General features: G+C 38.4%; 1 long non-coding RNA gene across 1 annotated transcript in view; it reads left to right on the top strand.

Moving 5' to 3' along the window:
• The window catches only part of LOC309513262, a 97,932-nt gene extending 82,276 nt beyond the window's left edge, over nucleotides 1-15,656 (top strand). Inside the window, exons 2-3 of the long non-coding RNA XR_014211387.1 lie at nucleotides 14,905-15,096; nucleotides 15,522-15,656. This is a non-coding gene — a long non-coding RNA (uncharacterized lncRNA). The remainder of the gene's footprint in view (nucleotides 1-14,904; nucleotides 15,097-15,521) is intronic.
• Nucleotides 15,657-26,819: the final 11,163 nt, after the last annotated feature.

Raw genomic sequence — 26,819 nt, 5'->3', positions numbered from 1 at the left:
TGCGGGATATCTTGCGTGTGCGAAATATTTCGTGAATCTGTCAAATCTAATTGAAAAAATGCGTAAAAGGACAAAATACATACAAAATAGACTACATAAAACATTTCTAGCTAACCCTACGAAGCGTTTATAGGCAGTGTGCGAGTTATGAATTAGCACCCCCACCCACCACATCTTTTAGCTAAGGCTTGAATAAGGAAGTCAAACAAACAAATAGGCTGTGTGCGTCAGCAGGTTTTCAAACGTTTCAGAAATGTACGACTACAAGTTAGATTGCACAGCTATTTTCAGCTGTCGCGAAATCAAATCTGGAGTTCGCCAGAGAGAGGTAACCATAACAACAGTACACGGTGCACGCGCTTTCCATTAGGCTACTATTAGTATCGCGTGGTGCATAAACATCACAAGTCATTTTGTATCACTTTATGCATGATAAAATATGCCTATAAGATTTTTAAACATTTTAGAAACAACTTTTTGTTTTTGTTTAAAAACTTTTAAATCATTTACCTTTATATTTACACCAAATTATACAATTTGTAATGCGTGAGACAAACCTCGACAGATTATGCCCTAAAATTACTTTTACATTTAGGCCTACTGCATTTAATAATAGCCTAGTGTAAAACAATAAAAGCGTAAAATCATTGTAAAACATTACAAATTTAGCAGACACTTTAAAATTCTCTTTAAAAGGTCGAACCTCTGAAATATACGCACACTCTTTATTTGTTTTGTCAGACACTGTCTCTGATTTCATAAACCTCTGCTTCATATTCCTCAGTGCTGTTTCAGTCAGATCTAATAACTGGAGCTCGTGTTTAATATGGTTTGTACTCAAACACCAGGGAAACCGAGCGCGTTTTGTCTGCCGCCTTTATCTCTCCCCGTGATAATTCTATCCAGCTCTGATCAAACCACAGATATTTCTGTGCTGAGATTTGGGGCTTTCTTTCGCCACGAACGAATAGAGCAACACTGCCTATACCGACTCACTGCCGGTGAACGGATCGTTAATCTTTTATCCGTGGAATCTAAAAAAAAAAAAAAAAAAAAAAAAATTGTAGGCTAGGCCTATATTTTATATTAAAGAACACCTTATACAAATGAAATAAATTAGACAAATAAGTTAAAAGTAAAAGAAATACCTTTTGCACAACTATAGGCTCAACGCTCGAGACATGACTAAAATGGACCATAATGTTGTGATCTGTCGGCTGTGTTCTCTCTGCTCTGAATTAAAAGTGGATGGATAGTGCTGTTTCGTGGCCCTTCTTTTAACCTGTTAATGAGTTCAAGGTTTGCCCTTTACCTTCTGTCTGAATCAGATTCTTCCGATGAGGTGTGAGAACGGAAACTGGGGACATAAGACTGATGCTGAGTTCAAGATGGACAAGAGGAACGATTATTTATGCTGGAGTATTGCCCGAATATTTTTAATTTTATTTAAAAAACAGAGAAAATTAAATTCAGATTGACTTTTAAGTAGAGAAACAACCGTAACATTAGTATTTTATTTCATATTTATAGGCCTACTGATTATTAGGCTATTATTATTATTATTATTAGGATATTATTAACCTAGCCTATATGCACCCTTTTAGTTAAAAAAAGATAACGCAGGCGTAATTGATGAAAATCATTTGAAACGTGAAAAAATAGACGTGTTGAAGGAGGTCGTCGCTCGAGTCTTTCTGTCTGTAGTCCTGTTAATTAGACAGTGCATTATAGGGAGAGATCAGCGTCTCTCTCTCTCTCTCTCTCTCTCTCTCTCTCTCTCTCTCTCTCTCTCTCTCTCTCTCTCTCTCTCTCTCTCTCTCTCGACCAAATATTGTTGCGACTGGTTTCCTCATGTTCTGACATCCAGGCTTTAAAAGATTGCATTGACACAATGCAAGATCAAAGAATAATTTGTCTAAATAAGATTAAGCCGATTCAGAGATAGTAGACCTATACACATCAGCTTTACTGGCATTTGCTGCTAATAAAAGGGTTTGCACGCATAGCTAAGAGATCACAATGAAAGTGTATAACCTAATTATTGCACTTAAAATAGACACTTTCATTGTGTGTATGAAGTCTGTTTCACATCGAAATAAAGCATATGTCTCTTTCAAATGCGTAGACTAATCAAAAGTGAAAAAGTGAGGTTCTAGTTCATTCCCCAGGTATCGCGATAGTTAAGGTGTGTGATTACGTCAGCTCGTGAATACAGCCGAGGAGCGCGCGATCAACGTCCGTTTTGAGATGTCGCCTCAGAATTGTATCAAAGAGAATTAGGAAAAGTGAGTCTCGAAAGCCATTATAAACATCCAAACTTCAAAAAGGTAATGTTTTAAAGGCTGAGGGCATGGCAACTAAACCAATTAGATGTAGGATATAGTGACCATTCTGCTCGTGCCCATTAACGGCTGTCTCATTATACAGTCACACCATTTGGAATTGATTATAGATTAGCTCGAGATTGCCACTGCCATCAACTTCTGATATTAACCTGTCAGTCTGGGGCTAAAAAAACAGAGGAAACTGAGGTTTAAGCGGATAGGGTGTACATTAATTAGGGGAGATGGTGAGCATGGACTTCTGGGCTGAATTTCTGAAATATGTAACACCTGTAGATAAACATCCCAATTGAACTAAAGTGAGGTTATGCCCATTCATTAATGGATATGACCAAAGTAAGTGTACTGTGATCTTTAAAAACATCAATAATTACCTGGAGTCTTATTGATTGTTTTGCAACTTAAATATCCTAAATCTCAGACCGCAATATGCTGGACAAAGCCAAGAGAGACGTTAAAACACTTTTAAGTTTGTTCTTCCAATCATTATTCATGAGGATAAACATGCACAGAAAGAGCTTTCCAAAGCAACATAAGCTTTTAGCCTGTCTTCTCGGTTTTGTCCCACACTTTTGGAGAACCTCTGGCTCAGTTTAGACCCGGGGGGGAAAAAAGAGAACATTTCTTTTGTTTGCCTTCATCCTTTCTCTGACTATTTGTCCCTGTAAGAGCAGTGAGCTTCTTTCCAGCATCTGCGGGCTGGATTAGCCAGAGGAGACGGAGCTTGTATTATATCCTGAAGGGGCTTGTACTGTAAAGGTTCTCTACAAGTTCCCTCTCCTTGCTTTTCTCCTCCTAAACATACCGCCGACTTGAATGGGAGGATAACTCTTTGTTAACAGGGCAACTATTAACTCACATGGAGTTAATCAGAGTCAGTGGAATGGTGTATGTATTAACATCTGAATGGGCCATAGTCTCCACTCTGGTCTGCTTTATATGGTGGGTCCTCAAAAGGGACAAGACTTTGCGCTTTAAATACTTCCTACTTCCCAGTATTGGTTGGCCTGGAAGAGAAAGCTGTGTTTAAAAGTAAACACTTACAAAAAAAACCCCCCGCTTCCTGTGCGTGCTAATGTCACTGTTATCCAGATCCAGGATTCTGGATCCGAAGTAGATGAATAGTGTTTGATCTTTGACATCCATAAAATGCTCACATCCAGTCCTAACATGCTGTAAAAAGACTGTCTTTAAGGATTCTGTCTTTAAAATCACAGCTAGTGACTCCATTTACAACCGAGAGGAAACTTGGAGGAGATGGCGAGCAGTTTTGATTTCTTTCTATAAAAAAAAAAGGACAGAGCCGTGTTTAATTGCAAAAATATTCCAGAGCATACATGTGCCCGCTCCCTCTCTCCCTCTCCGACAACAGTGCTAAGCCTTGGCTGGCCAAAGACAATGTGTTCTGTCTTTGTCTAAGCTTGAGGTGCACAGATAGTGTTGACCTCTTCATTCAGACCCCTGGCCCGCCGAACAGGAGGAAACACTAATTAACATCTTACAGCTCTCATTTGTTCTCAACACCACTGGAGAAACAGAGTGTGAAAGCGCCTGTGCGTAGCTGTGTGTGTGTGTGTGTGTGTGTGTGTGTGTGTGTGTGTGTGTGTGTGTGTGGTTACATATAAAGCGAGTAAACAAGTTATAGGAAAATGATAGTGACATGCTATGCTCCCTTCTAACGTGAGCATCTTTCTGAAACTTGAGCTCGTTTTGTTATAAATAACTCCGCCAACAAAGTGACGTGCTTGATACTAATGCCTGATGTCTTTCCAACTTTTGCAGAGTGCATCTTCCAGAAGTTTGACCCTGTGCTGCACCCATTTTGGCCTCCTGTAGAAGTTTCAGCTCAGGACGTCATCGAGGATTAGATGAGAACGCTAATGTTGTGTAAATTTCCCAAATGTCTATATGGTATCAGCTCCTCTGTTCTCCTCTGATTAGCTCGGCATGGTCTATTTGCTAAACCGGTGGCCCCGTCCTCTCGAAGGCCTCGCTTATTTGTTCTTGATCATTTTATTGAGTCGCTGGATTGTTGTCGGGGGAAAGTAAAGCTGATGTGGAAACGTAGACTTAGTGGGATTTATCCATGGGAGTGAAAAGGGCCTTTTCTCTAGTTTTGTTGGTTTAAACCTTGTCTTACCACCCACCCCCCCCCTTCCACCCACCAGCCTAAAAGCTTTTGACATCTTCATCTAGTTCACAGTGGGCATGCTTTGTTTGCTCTTGTCAGGAGAGCGGATGGGGTTTTGCCCCTGTGAGCCTAGTGGCACAAGCGCAGAACTTTGCCGTGGACGAAAAAGGGAAGGGGGTTGGAGGGGGGCGGCTTCTCCGCTCCAGCTCGGGCCAAAAGCGGGGCACTCCCCTCCAACCCCCCTCCTCTTTCAGATCCCCACAATATGGTCATTGTCCGGCGGTGAATAACGTGGCCACTCCGGCGATGTGGGCCGCTTTGACTATGAACCAGATTTCTTTCTTCAGCGTGAAAGAAGTCTAATCCATGTAAATATGGGGATTCTGTAGATAGAGCTTTTGCTGCGGAGAGGGAGGGGGGATGAGAGGGAGGGTCAGCAATTTAACCTTTGACCTGACAAATAAGGAGCATGAAAGTTCCAGAATTGGCAGACAAAAAGAGGCTCCCGCGGCTGATTGAGTTTTCTTTGTGCCGCTCTGCCGTACAAGTCTGACTGACAGATGACATGTTGTGAAGACGAAGACATACGCGACTGCTGGGTGCATCACTGTACATGCAGCACATGTACATGAGAGGTGAGGAAACAGCTGACGCCGTTTGTTTTTCTCTCTTTAGAGGATTTTATCGTTTAAGCGTTTGATCGTGGTTTTAAAGTGGATGGCGCCGGGATGATCTGGCCAATGCCAAACCATGAACTCAAGTCAAAAGCCTGTTTTCCCCGTACGCCTGTATCTTGCACACTTAAAACGGTTTTAGTGTTCTTTGAATATAACGTTCCAGAAACCCCCACAAACACACAACACCCAAATGTCACTTGTAAAACATCAAGGGAGTCATAACATAGCTGGTAAAGACACAAAACATTGCTGTTAGCCCCGACGTGTGATATCGCTACGTTTACAATCGTGCATGGAAAAAAAACACCCCTTTTTTTTCTTTAAAAAAAATGGAGATGTATGCAAAACTGAATATATTAAAATACAATTTACTCTAGTGATCTTAAAATAGTCATAAAAATGTCAATATGTTAGGATCATAAATACACTAAAAAGTTGATCAATTGTGCTAAATTTCCAGTTTGGTTTCAATTTTTTTTACATTTTTTTTTTTTTTAAGGCTTTAAAGGAAAAGTTCACTCAAAAATAAAAATTCTGCCATCATTCATCATAAAAGAAGATATTTTGGAAAAACGCTGGTGTCTAAACAACCCTGGACTCCATTGACTTAGAAATGAAGTCACACAGGTTTGGAACGACAGGAACGTAAGCAAAGAATGGCGAAACATTTATTTTTGCAAGAACTCTCTCTTTTATTATGGGCAAATAATGTGGTTGAAAACACCCAGGTAGTTGTTCATTGAATCTCTGACTAAAACCAGTGTGTGTGTGAGTGTATCATAGTGACCCCACCTCATCCAGACCTGTTCCTTTCATGACTTCCTTCCTGCTTTTAGGGTTTTATCGTTTCCTCTGGGAGAAGACAGTTTAAGAGGGCTGTCTGATCGGTTCTTGTGTGATTCGTGTACTAGATCAATCAATTAGGGATCTGTTCTAATGTACTTTAAATACAGATATGTATTTGTTCTGAATGCCATTTTGTGATTGATAAAGCATCATTACAAGCTTGTAATGTAACTTTGCCGGACAAAGCGCAGAGCTAAGAGTGAATATGTGTGTATCAGTGTGCGTGTTTGTGCATGAGAGAGCGTGTTTGTGAGAGCCTTGATTGGCTTGTGTGTTTTCTTTTCCTTTCATGTGTTTTTAGTCTCCAGTGCTTTGTTCCTTTTATAATTACAGCAGTGTTCTCCTCTGAGAGCACTGGTTGCCGCGGTGAGGAGCTCACACACACACACACACACACACACCCCTCTCTCTCCTGCAAATACCCATTAATGTGTAGAGCGAAAGCTGTCTGTTTATACCTTTTATACAGGGGCACAATTAAAACAGAGCAAGATCAAAAAGATATTGAAGTTTTCTTTTGGGGGGGATATGGTTCAAAAATGCAGATTTAGATATTGATGGCAAGCCTTCTTTTAATCATTAGGGAGATGATGATCATTAAAGCTACCTCAGCAATTCAGTGCATACACACACATGCTTATACTGCTCCTTTTTTTTTGTTTTTTTTGTCACCTATTGTAATTGCAAAGATAATGCCTGTTTTCATACAGGTTTCCCCCAAACACGTCACTGGACAGACAAACATATAGTCCCGCCCCAAACTCGCGCCATTGGTTGAGCCAATTGTTGCTCGGAGAAATCAATTTTAGAACCTGTGTGTAGTTGTTTCAGCACATAAATCTGGGAAACACTGATGAAATTACACACTTCAGCTTTAAAGATGAAGACCTGACAGACAGTTTGTAGAAATGCAATTTTGACATGATCTGCATTTTGCTTTTTGTGCTGATAATATCCAAAATGGATAGTATTGAACCATAATTGGTAGCCGAAAGTGTTGAAGTTGAAAATATCTAATTAATTAGAAAATGTTTAAAAAGCAAGTATAAATGCAGAGCTTCAGACACAGATTACATGTGGGATTGATATCTGTAGGTTCAAGTAAACACATTAGCCGTGACTTTTATCCATTGCTATGTTTACAATGGTGTGTGGAGAAAAAATATTTTAACAAACAAAATCTTTAGATATCCATTTTACTATAGTGAACTTAAAATATTCATATAGGAATATTACTAATCTTAATATGCTAGGATCAAAATTACACTGAAAAGTTGATCCATTGTGAGACAGATTACATGTGGGATTGATATCTGTAGGTTCAAGTAAACACATTAGCTCCAACTTTTATCCATTGTTATGTTCACAATGGTGTGCGGAGAGAAAAAATATGTTACATCTAATATAATAATACCAAAAAAAGTATATTTTGATATCCATTTTACTGTAGTGAACTTACAGGTATAGTTTTACCAATCTTAAAATGCTTGGATCAAAATTACATTGAGAAGTTGATCAATTGTGACACAGATCCCATGTGTGATTGATATCTGCAGGTTGAAGTAAATACGCTTGTCACAGTGCTTATCTCTGAATGAAATTAGCGCGTGGTTTATGGTAAGTAACTGTGACTCTGCTGCATCTCTCAGTATGGGTTTTGATGACTGATCCAGGCCTCTTTTTTATTCTAGGTGTCATCGGTCTTGTCTTCTCCTCTCCGGTGTGACGGCCTGGGGAACCGTCGCCGTGGATCTGTTCTCCTTCAATTCACACTCATCTCCCCTTGCCTCACGGGTGTGAAATTATAAGCTCCGAGGACTCCCTCATTCACATTTTACAAGACTCCAGGTTATTAGCCAAACAAGGCGTTCATACACTTCCCCGGTGCCACAGTTTTCACAGTCAAGGATTTGGACCTTTATTCTCGATCACCCCCTGTTTTTTCACCTCTCTACCCTCCTCATTTATGTCCGTCTCTCTCGAAGGGCTCACGGACGAGGTGTTACAACAGCCTGATGTGAAATAGGGTTTGACTTGAGTGAAAAATCAGGCTGAGATCATGCCCCCCCCCCCTTCTCTTTCTGTCCGCTCTCTCCTGCCTCGCACCTTTCATATGCACTTTCATTCAGATCTATCTCTTTTTTCCAGAACAAGGCAAAATGGTTTTTGCCACATCCATTTGTTCTCGAAAGAGGAGACAAATTACAAATGTGCTCACGAGCCTTTGTACTTGAAATGCCTTTTTCATACGCGGAGAGGAAACTGATGAAAAGCGTCGAGCACATCAAAGTGGTTTGACGGCGGGCCGATTGAAAGGTTTAGAAAGTTTCACCCTATCGCAGGTCGCCCCGCTCTTTCTAGTCCGATTTTAGTTACGGGCTCATTTGAATTAAGCTCGCCCGTCAATTAGCATGACTTTTACCCCAGCTCGCTGGACTTCAAGGGCGCACAACTTTCCTAGCGCCGCGTGTTGTGTGAAAGCCTGGCATGCTGTTTCCTTCCTTTTACCAGCAGCTCGTAGGAAATGGTTAATGGCCTGCGTTTGGCAGGATGGAGGGGGGGGAATGGAGAGGTATTTTACGGGGAGCAAAAAAGGGGGGATGTGTGTGTGTGTTTGAGGGGGTAACAATGAGGAGGGCAGTATAGGTGACAGGTGAGTCAATCAAAATTAAAACATATGCTGCCCTACCCAAGACCAGATGCTCTGTGTTTGAGACAAAGACGGAGTGAGTTTGTGCATTAGTGTGTGTGTGTGTGTGTGTGTGTGTGTGTGAGAGAGACTAGGACAGAGAGTTTTTGTTTCTCAACTAGCTGCGTGGGGGCTGGTTTTGTGGCAGGGAAGGCGGTATATAGAATTAAAACTCGTAAAAACATTGACTGCAGCCTCTGAATCACATTTCCTTCGTGACGGAAGGCTGAATGTAGCCTTTATGGCGTGTATATTGTTTTTCCTCGTTTAATACCCATGTTGGGTTTGAAAACAAATGTTGACTTAGTGTAACATTCTTTTTTATTATCATAATTTCTGTACACTACAAGATTAAACTTTAAATATTAAAGTTTTTGTTAAACTAGACAATCTTCATCAAAAGAATTGAGTATATACAACAATATATCAATATTCTTTGAATTCTCTTCACAGAATGTTTTATACAAGGTAGTGCCGTATTGATATTGCATGGTTATTTTGGTTAAATAGGTTTTAAACCTTTTTAGTATTAACTTAAAATCTGCTAAACATTTTTTTTATGTACATTATTTCAGTCTGTCTATTTTTGGTAATCTAAGCTTACCTTAAACTACAGTATAGGTGCACTTGAAGTGGGTGTTGCATTCATATGCAACACACAGGTGAACATTGACTAATAGATGGTATAAATTAAGATTTTGACTTTAATCCTAATATTTGGGATGAATCATTGATTAAAAAGAAAAAGTGCATGCCATAATATCCCATATTTCTGTTGCTAAAGTGATTTAAAATGCTCAAAGCCTAGTGTTAATGCCACACCTTTGCATTTATTTTTGCTGCCTTGCAAGCACTTGCTCTTTCCTTCAGGAAATGCAAATTTACTTGAAAGCAAGTGTATAGCATGCATGGCATTTTTAGTAAACCATTTGAAGAATATAAACAAACTACATTTTTGCAGTCGCCTGTTTACTGCGCAATTGTCAAGATGCGTCTACTACTTATAACTTTTCTGTGTGTCTGATTTAAAATGAAGGTAAACACAAGTAAGAGAAGTGATGTATGCCAATAAGCTAATTAAATGTTTGAGGGGACCATGAGAAGACGAGTGGAGGGCTGAGCAGCTGAGATGATGAAGAGTGTGAGAGTTAAACTGAAAGAGCTAAAAGAAAGAAAGGAGACAGAGGGGATTAAGCTGTGAGAGAAAGAAAAGGGAGGGAGAGAGTGAAAAAGTGTCTATTCGTGTGTGTGTGTGTGTGTATGTGTGTGTGTGTGTGTGTGTGTGTGTGTGTGTGTGTGTGTGTGTGTGTGTGTGTGAGAGAGAGAGAGAGAGAGAGAGAGAGAGAGATGTGGTACACACTGGGAGTTAAGGTCCAACACGACGACTAAGCTCCTCAGGGGGACTTTGGGCAATATCCTGTTAGAGTGGAATGCAAATCTGTGCGATTGTGACCAGGGGCCTGGCACCACAGTTCACATACGCACGCCTGCCTCCCTTTCTCACTGTCCTCCTTATCCCATCAAAAGCCCTTTTTACCTGTCAGGTTTTTTTCTCTTACAAACATTTATAGAAACTGGCATGTTCAGTTCAGGTACCTCCAAAAAAAAAAAAAAAGCCTGCACCAAGCCACCTGATGTAGCACAGTTTAGTGAGGCCCAAGGGGGGCGCCCGTGGCAAGACTGACCTGAATAGTCTTACAAACAAAAAAACTACAGTCAGGATCTTTAGAGCATCTGCAGAAAAAGGGCCATTGCCTTGCTCTTAAAGGGATAGTTCACCCCCAAAAATTCTGTCATCGTTTACTCGCCCTCAAGTTGTTCCAAACCTGTAAGACTTTCTTCTGCTGAACACAAAAGAAGATATTTTGAAGAATGTGGGTAACCAAACTGTTGTTGGATCCCATTGACTTCAATAGTATGGGGGAAAAAAATACTATGGAAGTCATTAGAGCCTGAATAATCTGCAGAACAATCAAAATATCTTCTATGATGAACAAATATGTGTAATGTGCTTATCCATAATTTGTTCCTAAGCATCTGATAAGCTCTAAAAAGGATCAAAACAGAGAGCATAAAGGTGTATAAAATGGTGTTTTGATCAACTTGACGTGGCGCTAAAACTTAAAAGCTCCATTTGCAAAATGCATGCCCAGTTGGCCTCTTTTCCCTATATGACTGCGTCCATATTCTCCTCTTTCACTTCCTCTTTTTTTTCAGCGCACATAAAAAGCCCAGTAGCCAAAGTGCGATTCATCTTGCTCTATTTGTTTGCCACTTGCACATGATGACATTTTATTCTTCTATACGAACTTGCATCGCAGCCTATAAATCAATAGGTATCATTATCTTACAGTCTACATACAGTTCATGCCATACCCAAGTTTATTAGACCCATGTTGTACAGTGTGATATGTAATGATCTAATAGGATTGCTGAAATCACACAGTCTAATACCACTTGAAGAATATAAACCAACTCAGAAGTTGCTATAGTAAAAGTCACAAATAATTACAAAGACAGTTCAAATGACTAAATGTAAAGTAACGCGTTCAAATTAAAAAGAAAACTGAAATGTAAGGGGTTTTTATGCACTGAAACTCTTTTTCATGTTTCATGTTCAGACCTTTTATGGTGCTTTTTTTGTCTTTTAGCAGCTTGATCAGTCTATGCTTTTATTGCATGGAAAAGAGCAGCATGAACATCCTTCAGAAATGCTTTGGACCAGCATGAGGGTAAGTGAAAGATTTTTTGGCAGAACTAAGTCTTATTTTAATTGCATTTCTGTTGTCTTATTTCTCACATTCTGTCATTTCAGTGCAATTAAGGAAAGCTGTTAAAGCTCAGATCTGTTGCGTGGTTTGTGGCTTTTCACTCTGGAGGTGTTTGGTGAGGTCCGTTCCAGACTGGAGTCTGTTTGAGGTAACGAATAAAAAGCCGAGACACTTTCATCTGTGGTTGATATTGTTCAGTCATCTTAGTCATGCTTTCCTCTCCCACGTCTTCATGAGTCACGCCGGCTCTTTTTTAGGTCACCCTCTTATTTAAATGACCACCAGGAAGAAGTGGGAACCCGGTGGTTTACAAACCGACGTTCATGCACAGGAAACGTTGATGTTTTTTATTAGAAAATACCAAAGGAACCGTCTGGGACGCTCTTCAGAAGAGTTGAGAGGCTCCGTTTCAAAGGGCCTCTCCGCTGGCAAACTCTGATAGGAACTGATCTCAAGTGCATGTTGGGAAACATGTTTGAGTCTAATGGGTTAATTAGCTCAGAGTGTTGCTCTGTCTTCTGAGATTTAGCCTGTCATTGCAGCCAATGTCTTAACATGACTGTTTAAGGGGGCTGATCTCTGCTTTAAAGGAATATTCTGGGTTAAATACTGCAGTTCTGTCAACAGCATCTGAGACGTGCTGTTTAAAAAGATTAATATGGAAAATAAATTGCACCCGTTCCTCAGTAACACATTTGGAGAACTTAAAGGGCAATCAGTGCCAAAAACTTTTTTTTGCTTAGTATTTTTGTCTTATTTTCCATTAAAAATATCTAAATTAAAAATTAAAAATCGTACATTAAGATACATTTACTTGAGAAGCAAAATGTTTTCTGAAAAATTTGAGTTGTGCTTAAAACAAGACAAAATATCAATGGGGTAAGAATAATTAACTTAGTTTAAAGGGGAAACAAGATTTTTCTTAAGCTACAGACAGATATTTTTTATTGTTTTAGGCATAAACTCACTTAAGTTTGATCAAAACTACCCATTAACTGCGACTTTTGCCTCAATAAACTCCTATTTACTGCTTATTAATAGTTAGTAAGGTAGTTGTTAAGTTTAGGTATTGGGTGAGATGTAGAATATGGTCATGCAGAATAAGGCATTAATATGTGCTTTATAAGTACTGATCAAATTTGAGTTTTGTGCTTAAAACAAGACAAAATATCCATCAGTGGGAAACAAGATTTTTTCGGTTACACTTTATTTCGATAGTCCACTTTAGACATTCTACTAACTATAAGAAACTTTTCAACTACATGTCAACTAACTCTCATTAGAGTATTAGTAGACTGTCAGTAGACTGTTAGGTTATGGTTAGGTGTTAGGGTTCGGGTTAGGAGAATAATTGACTTGTAGTTGCCAAGTTACTTATAGTCCATAGAATATCTGTTTGGGGAACATCAGAATAAAGAGTTAGCAGATATTAAGCAGACAGTCTACTAATACTCTAATAAGAGTTAGTTGACATGTAGTTGCAAAGTTACTTACAGTTGGTAGAATGTCTAAAGTGGACTATCGAAATAAAGTTTGTTCTTGATTGAGGCATAAACTCACTTATGTTTGATCAAGACTTAAAATCGTAAGTAATTTTAGATATTTGTACTGGAAAATTAGACTACCGTGGAAAAATATCTTCCTTTTTTGCAGTGGGATATTTATAAAACAAACAAGTATTCTTGTTATAGCATTTACATGAGTTACAAGAATCAAACTTTTAGACTACTTTCTCTGGTCACACTTTAGATTAGGGTCCAATTATCACTATTAACTAAACTATTAACTGCGACTTTTGCCTCAATAAACTCCTAATTACTGCTTATTAATAGTTAGTAAGGTTGTTATTAAGTTAAGGTATTGGGTAGGAATCAGATTAATGTATTCTAGAATATGTTCATGCAGAAAAATACATTAATATGTGCTTTATAACTATAAGTACTAATAAACAGCCAATATCCTAGAAATGTGCATGTTAATAAGCAACTAGTTAATAGTGATAATTGGACCCTAATCTAAAGTGTGACCAGAGAAAGTAGTCTAACAGTTTGATTCTTGTAACTCATGTAAATGCTATAACAAGAATACTTGTTTGTTTTTTAAATATCCCACTGCAAAAAAGGAAGGTATTTAATCCACGGTAGTCTAATTTTCCGGTACAAATATCTAAAATTACTTAAGATTTTAAGTCAATTTGGAAATTTTGTAACTAATGTTAATAAGCAACTAGTTAATAGTGAGAATTGGACCCTAAACTAAAGTGTTATCCTTTTACTATGTGGATGAACTTGCATGTGTTATTGAAGTACTTGATTTAATGTAAACAGTACTTTATGGATAGTTGTCAAGCGACTTTATGACTTTAAAACACTGTTTAATTTCTTTTTACAAACTGAGAAACGAGTTGAAATCACTTTCGGTGATCGACGGCGCGTCACAGCTGCTGCTCATTGAGCTTTATTGCACTTAACACAGAATATTGCTTTAATGCACATTAACTCCAGATTAGTAGCATGATTTCTTTCAACGGGATGTTTTCTTTACTTTTTCCCTCTGTTTTGTATTTGTTTGCTTTTGATTTGCATTTGTTTTTAAATTAGTGCTCGTCATGCTGCGGTTAATTGGATTGAGCCGCAGAATCCCAGATTTGGAGCTGTACTCCAAACAGAAGCACTCTTCAGTGTTGACTTGGTAATTCGGTCCAGCTCTGTATGGTTTTGTATGGTCTCTGTTGCAAAACAGCAGCAGCACTCCAGGCCCTCAGCCCCTGAAAGGAAGCCCAGGGCCATGCTGGTTAGTGCAAACTCCCCGAGGATCAGAGCAGGAAGAAAACAAGCCGAGAGAACATCCTCTGGTGTGATTGACACGGCGCTAGCTTGTCAGCTCCAGTCTGCTTGTGTCTAAAGAGATGGCTTAGGAAAATCAGTTGAATGAAAACACACCATGTGCAGTGTTGCAAACGTGTCTTGTTTCGTGTTTACTTAGTATCTTTGTCTTGTTTTCCATTGGAAATATCGAAACGTTCTTAAATCAAGGTACATTTACTTCAGGGATTCTGCGGGTCTTAAAAAGGGCTTAATTCACCCTCACTCGAAGTAAGGCCTTAAATCAGAGCAGAAAGTCTTAAATGCTTGAAATGTTGCATGCATTGCAAAAAATGAATATCTGTTATAATGAAAATCCATTTTTGTCCTGTTTTCCAATAATTCTTTTAGATTTGCTTTTGCATTTACAGACATTTACATTTAGAGACCATATTGACAAGTTGTGTTCCCTTTCAATTACTTGGTCTTAAAAAGGTCTTTATATTTAGTCTTAAATTAAAGTTCATAAAACCTGCTGAAACCTTGTACTTGAGAAGCAAAATCACTTAAAAATCAACCAAAAAAAAAAGTGTGTTTTTCCCACAAAAGGGAAAACGGGATTATTTTTCATACCTCAATAGCAGATTTTTGTCTTGTTTCAAGCATAAACCTAGCCTGGGAAAACCCAGACAAACTTCCGGCAAATTTAGATTTGCTCTGCAAGTAGTCTGGCAAAGAGCCCATTCAAGCCGATTTCTAATCCGTCCAAATCGAGGCACCAATCAGAAACGTTGAGGCGGGCTTTACACGATGACGATCGCTCTGATTGGTTTTAGGTCTATCCAATTCCCAGAGGCATTTGAGCGACGTCCGTTGGTGAAGCGCACCAACTTTTAAATGCATTATTATATTCAAATTGCAAACACATGAGGACAGTCTCCATGAAAGACCCACTGGCAGATGAACGTGCTCCTACATTTCTCTCCGAAACGGGAAATTAAATTAGATTTAATAGAGGATTTTAACTGTGACAAGATGATTGACAGGGCAGTTTACGTGACAGGATGCACGCGACAGATCCGTCCGATAAAGATGACGAAGTAGTATGTCCCAAAGCTTGCCTACTTTTTTGCTACACATTCAAAAGTAAATTCCTTTTCTTCACAAAAAGAGTACATATTTTTATGGCGTAGTGTAACTTAGGCGAATTGGGACGCAGCATATGGCTTTACACGATGACGATCGCTCTGATTGGTTTTAGGTCTATCCAATTGCGCCCAGAGGCATTTGAGCGACGCCCGTTGGTGACGCCCCTTTGGAAATGAGTTATTAATGAAGCTTTGCCAGACCATAACTCAGTTACTACTGAGAATGGTCTGGTTTTAACCAGGCTAGCATAAACCCACTTCATTTTGATCTGTTTTCACCAAAAACACTTAATATCTTAAAGTCCCTGTGGTGAAAATCCAGCTTTTAACGTTGTTTATGTGTCTATGTGGTGTTTTTAATGTGCGTTAAGACAAACCATGTGTAAATTCATAAGTCGACAGCATTGCTGAGTATTTCCTCCTTAAAACTGCAGTGAACCAAAGACAGTCTCAAAAACACGCTTTGAAATCGCTGGTGTTTCTGACGTCACAAACTACCTTGTAACCAATCAGATCAACGTGTGATCGTCCAATCAGATCGACGAGTGAGTGAGTGGAGGCGGGGCTCATTTGCATATTCATAGAACCGCGCATACTAAATGAGACAAGGGTGTCGAGTTACAATCAAGCTATTTTAAGGCATGTAGAATTTTTTTCAAGGAAAAAACGTTTAAATATATAATTTTGTGATCAAAGATGAGTTTTAAGGGATTCAATTATTGACTACAAGGGGACATTAAGTAATTTTGCGTCAAGTAAATACATCTTGATTTAAGAATTTTTGGATATTTGTAGTGGAAAACAAGATACATTTTTTTTTTTTTTATGCAGTGAAGCGCTGAAATGCGATGGACTGCGTTGGCCAACTGCAAGTTTCCGTTTTCACAGTCATTTTTAATAATTTTCTGTTCTACTTTGAAACTCGAGCTGCTGCCTTCTTCACTTCATCCTACAGTTTCCACACAGTTCAGAGACGCCAACGGACGACGCTCCCTGTGTACATGTGTTGCTTGGAAACCAGCGCACTGGGACCGTGTAGTGCAACACACAGAGGCACTGGATGCAGTACGTACAGAAAAACACGCTCAAAGCCCACGTGTGGACAGCAACCTCCAGACAGCAACATTTCCCACAGACTTTAAAAGTTTAGTCAGTGTCTACTGGATCTTTACAGTGCTGGATTTTAACCGGCTATTTAAACACCATATCTGCAATATTATAAGTAAATGAATTATGTGCACATAAGAATGTAAAGTGATGAATTAAAGTTAATTATTTAATTATTGCAATGATTAAAAAATGCTCACCGTATAAATTAGTGCATTTTGGGAAGACACGGCACCGATTGAAATTAAGTTTATAATGGAGTTGTAGGAGATATGATTCATTTTAAGATTTGGACAATTCATGTCAAAGAACTGTAATACAAAGTTTCCACACTGCAAAATATGTTTCCTTACTCAGTATTTCTGTCTTGTTTTCCAGCACAAATATCTCGTTATTAAATCAAGATGCATTGACTTGAGAAGCAAATGACTGAAGATAATTAAGGCTTGTTTTATGAAAAACTTAAGTTTATGCTTAAAATATCTGGCAGTGTCGTCAGAAAAACAACTCTTGCTTTCCTTTTAAATTAAGATAATTTTTTGACCGCATTGGCAGATATTCGTTCTGTGTTAAGCTTAAACATTTATTATTAATTTTTTTATCAGAAAATAAGACTAAATATATTCAATAATTTTGCTTCTTATTAAATGTAGGCTATCTTGATTTAAGAATCTTTAGATATTTAGACTGGAAAATAAGACAAAGATACTAAGATTAAATATATATATTATGCATATGCAGTGCGGCATTTAATTTATTTTTAATTTTTTATATTTCAGTATATTTTTTTTATTATTTTAGACGTTTTAAACTTTATTAGTTCATCCATGAGTTTCTTGCTCTCAGATAAGATGTTTTCTTGTCAACATGTTTACCTTACAGATTACCTCACAGTTGAGTGTCTAATGAATGCTTTGCAAATCAATTCAACTGAATCATTTAAAAGAACCAGCTCAAAAAGGAGGATTCGTTCACAAATCTGACATCACTAGTTAGACCTGTAACGTGTTGTGTATCTGTATGAAAGGACTCTGAAACTAAGTTCTGTGTGCTTGCAGGTTCATCTCATGGATGGATCAGGGATGTCATCTGGTTGTCTCAATTTGTGTAGTTTGGACTTTGGCTGGCTTCACCCCCTCCAGCTCAAAGGATAAAGCCGGATCAAGAACACATCCCTTCTAGTATCCATGGACTTGTAGAAAAAACAGGTATACAGGACTTCCTTCCCTCTCGGTGTCCAGTGTAAAAAAAAAAATATATATATATATGAGGACGAACTGAAAAGGGTGAAAGTTGTGCCATCATTTTTAAACTGTAACTACTTATTGCTTTGTTTGTTGTAACTTGTGAGTGTTTCCCGGGGTAACGGAATACACTCCTAGAAAAAAAGATTCAATGGGGTTCTAAATAGAACCTTAGAGTTCTTATGTTTATAAGGAGAAATATAGCCTACTTTATACTTTCGTGTTTAACGGGTTATTTCATTTTTTTCTAGTGATAAAGTATGTTTACGGGTTGTTTAATTCATAAAATAAAAAAAATAAAAATTTAAAACAAAGTTAATTAATTAAAACTAAATACATAACAGATCCCATGATGGCATCACCTAAAAGTTTCTACACTTTTTTAGGCCGTGTGTCCACCAAAGCGCTGAAAACGCTAGGCGCTCTTGCTGAAAACGGCTAGCTATGAGCGCTTGAGAGCGTTTTGGCAGCGCTGCATTTTTTTCAGTTGAGACGTTTTGCTTGTTATGATACGGAATATCCGCGAAAGTGTTACTAGTATCTCATTTCACACATATTTTGTTTCTGTGTTGATTCTACATTAAAATGTCGATACAATGTAACGTATTTTCTCTGGCTCTTGTTTTAAATGATTTTGTTCCGTTATTATGCTTGTTGTTGTCGTCTGTTGACGTTGTACAAGCAGAATGTGGCGGTTGGACGGTGTGGTATTAGTCCCGCCCCTCCTCCACTGTGATTGGACGGTTGGGTAAAAAGTGACAGTGATGAGCACAGCGTTTTACCCAAAGTTGAACATTCTTCAACTCTCGGCGACCTGTAATAAACGCAGAGCGCTTCAGCGTGATAAAAACAACGCGGCGCTACCATTGAAAGCAATTGAAAAAATACGCCAGCCGCGTGAAAAAAACGCTTTGGTGGACACACAGCCTTAGGCTCTGTTTACACTTGGTATTAAGATGCGTTTTGGTCGATCGGATCGGAAGTAGACAAGGGAAACTCATACCTGTTTACACCTGGTGTTTTAATCCATCTCTTTTGTCCACTTTCAATCACTTCTGTCCTGATTTCTTCGAGGGGAGGGTCTCTGGGTGGGTAAATGTATGGGCTTTTTCAGATCTTTCAATCTAATGGACAAAATAGACTCGTGCAATTTACATATGAACATGACCGGAGAAGATTGAAAAACTAACAGAGAGCATCAGCTTTAGTTTCTGCTCTGACAGACACAAGACCACGCTGAATGCTGTGAGTGTGTGCTAGAAATCAGGAATGGTGAGAGAACATTGTGCTTGGTACGTTTTTCGTCTTCAAACCAAACTTCAGCCGACAAAGTTTAAATCCCGTCTGTCTAGCGCTCTTCCCATAATGTTCACTCATCAGGTCAGTAAGTGTAGAGAAGTCGGTCTTTTGTGGCTGTTCGAACACATTCGACCACATGAGTGTTTACACTATGAAAGCAATCCGGTCGAATGTGTTTTCGACTACCTCTGGAAGTGGTCGAAAGTGGACAAGCTCAAAACGTTTTAGACCCCGTTAGTGTTTACACCTGGATTTAGCGTCGTCCACTTGTGATCCGATCGACTAAAACGCATCTTAATACCAGGTGTAAACAAAGCCTCTGATGCTTCCATGAAGAACCTTTAACATCCATGGAATCTTTCCACTCGACAAAAGCTTTTAACAGTGGAAAAAGGTTCTTTAGTCCGCTGGTTCTTTTGAGATTTTTCCTATGGGGTTTTTCAATGTATGAGTTAAATAAAGTCTGTGGTAAACATAACTTGACGATACTTTGATGCTTTGTTCTACAACGTGAATTACACACCCATAGCGAAAACTCGAATTTTGAAACCGTTATGTAAATTTTTGATGAACGTAGCCTACTTTTTTAAGTAAATAGATAAGACAGCTTGGTGTGTGAGTATGTGCTGTTTAAGTTGTAGAACAAAATGTCAAAGTATAGTCAAGTTATGTTTACCACAGGCTTTATTTCACTTATAAAAAAATAAAAAAAGTATTATAAAACCAAATAGTAAAATCTCAAAGGAACCAGCTGCGAATTAGACTTCCGGGTTTTGACATCATAATTTACTAATCTATTTCCACTATAAATAACTTTTTGCGCAATGGAAAGGTTCTTCGATGCCAATAAAGAACCTTTATATCTATGAAGCTCTTGACAGAACCGTTGAAGGTTCAATTATATAGAACCTTTTCTTCTAAGAGTATACAGTGGGTTTGCTGTTGTTGACTCGTGTATGTGTGTTATAGTATCATGGCTTTCCATTAACTAAAAGCAGAAAGATCCTCTAGGGAGAAAATAGTGTTACTCAAAGAGCTTTTTCTTTCAGCAACCCTCTAATTTGTGTCTATTTTTTCATATATCCTAGTTATTTTATTGTGACTATGTAACTGTGCTTTTTGTCATTTCTAAGACAACATCCATAACTAAATCTCCACTTATGGCAGGTTCTAGCTCCTTCTTTTAATGGAAGGATGTTCTGTAATCAGACTCACGGAGATGTTTCCCTAATGATGTTTACTTCAAACGGGTTCGAGTGGCTCCGAAATGACCCATAATGATCCTTGGCAGTAAGTTATATTATAGAGGAAATTGAGATTTAAAGAGCCATTTCAGAGAATGGGCTTTCTGTATTAATCACTGACATTGTTAAAGCATAGCTTCCAGTGAAATGAGCTGTCAGTCCTCGACTCCTGAACACTAATGGCAAAACGTGGATGCTGCCGTATGAAGTGTTCAAAGTGTGTTATTCTAAAGAGCTGTTTCCATCATTTACCTTCGCTCATTAAGAGAGTTTAATATGTTTTTGTTTCTTTCATTTATATTTAGGGTTTGTGTGTGTGTGTGTGTGTGTGTGTGTGTGTGTGTGTGTGTGTGTGTGTGTGTGTGTGTGTGTGTGTGTGTGTGTGTGTGTGTGTGTACTTGTACAACTATCTTTGTGAGGATCAGTTTGAGTTTTAGACCATTGGAGTGAGGACAAAGAGAGTAAAGTGAGGACATTTTGGCCGGTCCTCACTTTCTGAGAGCCTGTTTGAGGGTCAAGATTTGGTTTTAGGGATAAGGTTATAATTAGGTTAAGGGTCGGTTTAGGGTCAGGGGTCGGGTTAGGCACTTAGTTGTGATGGGTAAGGTTAGGGTAAGCGGCTAGAGATTGCATTGTGTCAATGAATGTCCTCATAAAGATACACGAGTGTGTGTGTGTGTGTGTGTGTGTGTGTGTGTGTGTGTGTGTGTGTGTGTGTGTGTGTGTGTGTGTGTGTGTGTGTGTGTGTGTGTGTGTGTGTGTGTGTGTGTGTGTGTGTGTGTGTGTGTGTGTGTGTGTTTGTGTGTGTCATGTATCTACATGTCAGAATTGCTATACTGGATAATATAATTTTATTTCTGGTTTTGACATAATCTGTGATTTCGAGGGGCACTGATTTCATAACCATACATTAGTCACTATGATAAAACACACGAATGTCCACAGGCAAATATAAAAATTATGTCTTAAGCAGAACGCTCATTTAAATTGAGTACCTGCATTAATGAGCTTTGCATGTGCATGCTTCTCATGATGCATTGCAAAAAAATGACTGCGTGCGTATAGTAATTTTTAATTCGTAGAATTTGTTTCATTAGTTTAAATATGTAAAGATCCTTGAAACAACAGTTATTTTTTCTTTTGCAGCAACACTGAATAAAATATTAAGAGTTGCTTTCATAGTTTGTATCTTGAATATAATTGTGTTTTTGATGAATTGCTTTTGTTCCTCTTTTGTAAGTCTGCTAAATGCATAAATGTAAATGTATTTTGTCCTGCTGTATTGAAGGCTTTCCCACTTGTTTTAAGTATAAACAAGTTCAACAACAAGTGGGATAAAAAGGCCAAATACACTTATATATATATATATACAAGATACAGTCTGTGAAAACAACAAGTCTTAATATTTTAGAGTGCCGCTTGTCTTGAACTAAAGATTATGTATTTTAAATGGAAAAGAAAACAAAAATACAAAAGAATATGATTTATTTTCAAGTGTGCATATCTTGCAAAATATAAAACCTCTATGTTATTTTATTGAATTATTGCTCAAAAGTTTTCCAACGCATTTTGGTCCCCATTTATATCTATTTATTGCTATCCGCTCCTAATCAGATCAAATGGACAGATGTTAAGGTAACACTTTACAGTAATGTTCCATCAATAATGAACATTAACAATGAGCATTACATTTGTCATAGTATTTATTAATCTTTGTTACAATGATAATTTATAAAAATAAAAATAATGTTAGTTCATGTTAGCTCAAGTCCATGAAATAATATTAACAGATGCTACTTTTGATTTTAATAAAGTATTAGCAAATGTAGAAATACATTTTTTTAGGCTTTTTGTTCACTGGTAGTTCAGGGTAACTAATGCAGTTAACTAATGTTAACAAATGTTTAATTTCTAAAGTCTTTCCAAAGTGAAAGGGATAGTTCACCCCAAAATGAAAATTATCCCATAATTTACTCGCCCTCAAGCCATTTTACAGTAGATGTATATGACATTCTTCTTTCAGCCGAACACAATCAAATAGTTCTATAAAAAAAATATCCTGGCTCTTCCAAGAGTGAATAGTAACTGAGATTTTGAAGCTCAAAAAAGTGCATCCATCCATGATAAAAGTAATCCATACAGCTCCAGGGGTTAATAAAGGCCTTCTGAAGCGAAGCCATGTGTATCTGTAAGAAAAATATCCATATTCATGACTTTATAAAGTATAATCATTGGCTTCCGGTAACGTTCCGGCGGAAGAGTCAAGTCACCTTTATTTATACAGCGCTTTTTACAATACAGATTGTTTCAAATCAGCTTTACAGTGATAACAGGAAAATAATGCAACAAAGTTTGTTTCGTCTGGACAGCAGATCTTGAAGAAAATAGCTTTATAAGTCCAGCTTAAGTACGTTCAGGGAAAAAAGTTATTAATTCAGTTAATTTATACAGCCGCTCTGGAGAAAACAGTGATGCCATCGTTCAGTTCAGTTCTCATATAATGGTGTCAATGCAGGCAGATCAATAATATTGTTGAATATTAAGTGAGAGTGACCTCTGACCCGACGCATGACGTATTGATGAACGTGGAAACGCAGAGCATAGAACAAAACGGATTAGAAGTCTAAAACGAGATTTTTTTAAGAGAAATATGGGAGGAGCTTGAGTTTTTTGCCCCGCCATGTTTGTTTGAACTGCTACTCTCATCTAAGCTTACGCTACTCCTACAATCTATGTCATGCGTCGGGTCAGAGGTCACTCTTCCACCAGAGCTTCAGAACACAAAGGTACCATTCACTCCCATTATAAAGCTTGGAAGAGCCAGGATATGTTTAATATAACTCTGATTGTGTTTGGCTGAAATAAGAAAGTCATACACCTAGGATGGCTTGAGTGTGAGTAAAACTAAGCCTTTAATACCAAATGTGAAAACAGGACCTTTCTTAAAATCAAAACTTATTGATGCATCCATTCAAGTTAATAACTAATGATCGTTGCGACGGAAGTGAATCAATCAAACTAACTTTAGCTGGACAATAGCTTTATTCTAGAGCTGCTATAAAGCCAAAACAATCTCTGTTACTTTAATTTCCTATTATCAATGTAAAGCAGCTTTGGAACAATCTACATTGTTAAAAGCGCTATATAAATGAAGATTACTTGACTTGACTGAAGTTTGTCATGCTCCTTTTCTATCTCAAGCATGTTTCTAAATGTGTGCTTTGTTTCTTGTTTCCCATCACAGAACTGAAGACCTGGCGCCCCAATCCAGGATTAACACAGTGGTGGTTTTTTCAGTGGAATGACTGGTTAAACCCTATGAAATCAGGCAATGAGATTACAGGGCTTGACTTTCCCAAAAGCGCTTACACAGTCTGCTTTAGATTCCCATCTCCATCCCTTTGTCCTGGATGGCCTCAGCCGTCACCGGTGGCCTCGGCTCTTTACCAAACCAGACTCTCACTGTTAAACAGTGGTCTAACATAGAACATGTGTCCTTGTGTTGACAACTGCACTTGACGGAGGCGGAGGCTTGTGGGAACGCGAACGTGAGACGGGGGAATTGAAGTCTCGCAGATCTGTCTCCAGATCTGTCACAAAACCAGGGGCTTTGTTTGGGATTTGGATCTGCTGTTCGGAGATCAGTGCTTGGCAAGGAGAGTCTGTCGCGCTCGTCAGCTGTTGATTATTGACAGTGTCTCGAGGTGTCATCCAAATGAGAGACATCTGTGTAGAGTAGACGAGGGGTTTGATGCACGGTGACGTGTATGAATATTAATGCGACATGGCCATAAACAATGATGATATGAGTGAGAGAGAGTCCACTCAGTATTGAAGGGGAAAAAGCCTTGCTCTTGAGACGATCTGTTTAGCTCATCTCTGGTTTTGGCGTCACCACAGAAGACTTTTCAGCCTTGGCACGTCTATCTGTGGAAACGTTGCCAGCGGTCTATCACTTTGCTTAGTAGTTTTGTCTTGGTCTCCTTTGAAAATATCAAAAGACTCTTAATTCAAGATGCATTTACTTTCCCTTCTTCTCTTGCTTCATAATCTAGTTGTGGACTAATGTTGGCGATTTGCTTGTCTTCCTTTGGTTTGGATAAAAAGCGTCTACTAAATGCAAAAATCTTAAATGGCCTTTTGAGTTTTAGATGTACTGTGTGTAAAGCTTGGGATATACTCATTATGGTTTCAGGGCATGTTTTTGACTTTCCTAAGAAAGCAACAAAAAAAAAAGACTCATGTTCCATAATTCCAAGGGTTTTCCTTTGTGTGTTAGTCCCAAATAAATGTCGAAGTCTCTCAGTTCGTATGACATCCAGGAGACCATTAAATGTCCTGAATTGAAATGCAGCTGAGGCAACGTGTGTCACGCAGAGTTCAGATCTGCTGAAGCCTGAGACTGTTAGAGCCACTCGGATTAGTTATTCAGAGAGGATGGAATAAAATTACTCAGTCGCTTTAGTCCATATTATTTAGTCCAGAATTCCTGTAGCTCAAACAGTAAAGCATGGCGCTTTAGGAATGCTAAGGCCATGAGTTTGAGAATGCATGAACTAATCAAATGTATACTTTGAATGCAATGTAAGTCGCTTCTATCAAATGCATAAATATAAATATAATATTCTGAGTAAAATGCACTGCTGTTTGTCTCCCAGTGATGAGATTTTGAAAACATAACTACGTTTATTGGACATTTTGTACTTTTCACCCTTGTGAACTTGACAATAACCAGTTTCATTTTTTGATTTTTTTTAGATCGATAAATTCATAATCAATTAAGACTTACACGGTCAAGAGTTTGGAATGATGAAGCTTGCTTAATGTTTTTTTAAAAAATCTCTTATTCTCACTTACAAAATGTTTCTTGAGCATCAAATCATCATATTAGAATGATTTCTGAAGGATCATGTGACACTGAAGACTGGAGTAATGATGCTGAAAATTCAGCTTTGATCACAGGAATAAATTACATTTTGAGATATATTCAAATAGAAAAGTTATTCTAAATTGCAATAATATTTCACAATATTTTTACTGTATTTTTGATCAAATAAATGCAGCCTTGGGTGAGCAGAAGAGATTTCTGTCAAAAGCATTAAAAAAATCCTAACTATTCTGAACTTTTGAACGATATTGCACTTCTTCATATGCAAAACCAGCAACGTGTGATTTGATTGCATGATGAGGAAATATTTATTTGTTTGCATGGACGACATGCACACATCCCCTCTTATGATTATGCATATTCGCTGGGTCTGTGATGTGATCGTCATAGAGCTGACATCTCTAAACCTGCGCGCGAAAGGCCCAGGGGACCGTTAGATCAGACTTGTGGGGCGAAGCCTCAGAGGAAACGCCACCAACCGCCTGGAATCGCCGTCACTTTCAAGGGATTTGACTGAACAAATGACAGCATATGGTAGATGCAAGGAGAGCTGGGTATTGTTGTGACTGGGGCTCGAGTGTGTTTCTCTCCCACCCCCTCCAAAGTATTTCCTCATTGTGTTGTCACAGACGCACTCCTTCCAGCGCTTTAATTAGCCTTCAGGAGTTCAGCGGCCGGGTGTCCATGTGCTGGAAGACTTCCACTCTGGAAAACCAGCCTCTTTCGCACACGTTTTGGGCCGCTGCACCTCCTTCGGTCATGCCGAAACTACAAGCAAAGGTAGTTTTGAAAGTCAGTCTGATATCTTTTTCTTCTTCTCAAATCATCCAGCTGGCAATTTGCTGCCAGTGGGAGGTGAGCTGGTCTGATGCTCCGCACCGTCTCTGTTTCTCCATCCCTGTGAGTCTGAAGGGGGGCTGGTGTGTAATACGCTGGGAAAAAAGGGATTTTCTTACTCGTGTTTCCCAGTGCAAATATCGAAACATTCTTAAATCACGATACGTTTACTTGAGAAGCAAAATGACATCAGATTTTTTTAGCCTTGTTTTCTGAAACATTCATCAAAACTTGGAACAAAAAAAATATTTGCCAGTGGTGTAAAAAATCTTTTGAGTTTATTTTTCTGACCCCGTTTGGCAGATATTTTTTGCATCATTACTCCAGTCTTCAGTGTCACATGATCCTTCAGAAATCATTCTAATATGCTGAAATTGATCAAAAGTGACAGTACAGATTTCTATTTTAAATAAATGCTGTTCTTTTTAACTATAAATATATAATATTAATATATATATATATATATCAAAGAATCTTAAAAAAAAAAAAAAAAACACTAAGTGCAAATATCCCAGCTTGTTGGCAGAGGCTATTTACACTAACTCCGCCCACTGACGTCTGATTGGGCCAGACAACATTACGCGTGGTGGATAGTTTTGATGCAAAACGACCGGAGTTCGAATCTGCCTTTTTCCGAACTCGCTCTACTCCCTTTTCCCATCACATATCAGATCGGATAGGCATTTATTTTCAATAAAAATTGAGAAAATATTCGAAAAGTGGAAATAAAGTGTCTTAACGTGTGTTTAATAATACGGCGTTTATCGGTTAGGGTAGGGAGGGCTTTATTGT

Source organism: Leuciscus leuciscus (assembly GCF_965113295.1).
Source record: "Leuciscus leuciscus genome assembly, chromosome: 13".
NCBI lineage: Eukaryota > Metazoa > Chordata > Actinopteri > Cypriniformes > Leuciscidae > Leuciscus > Leuciscus leuciscus.
Note: the sequence above shows the minus strand (reverse complement) of the source record. Positions and strands in the feature narration are given on the sequence as shown.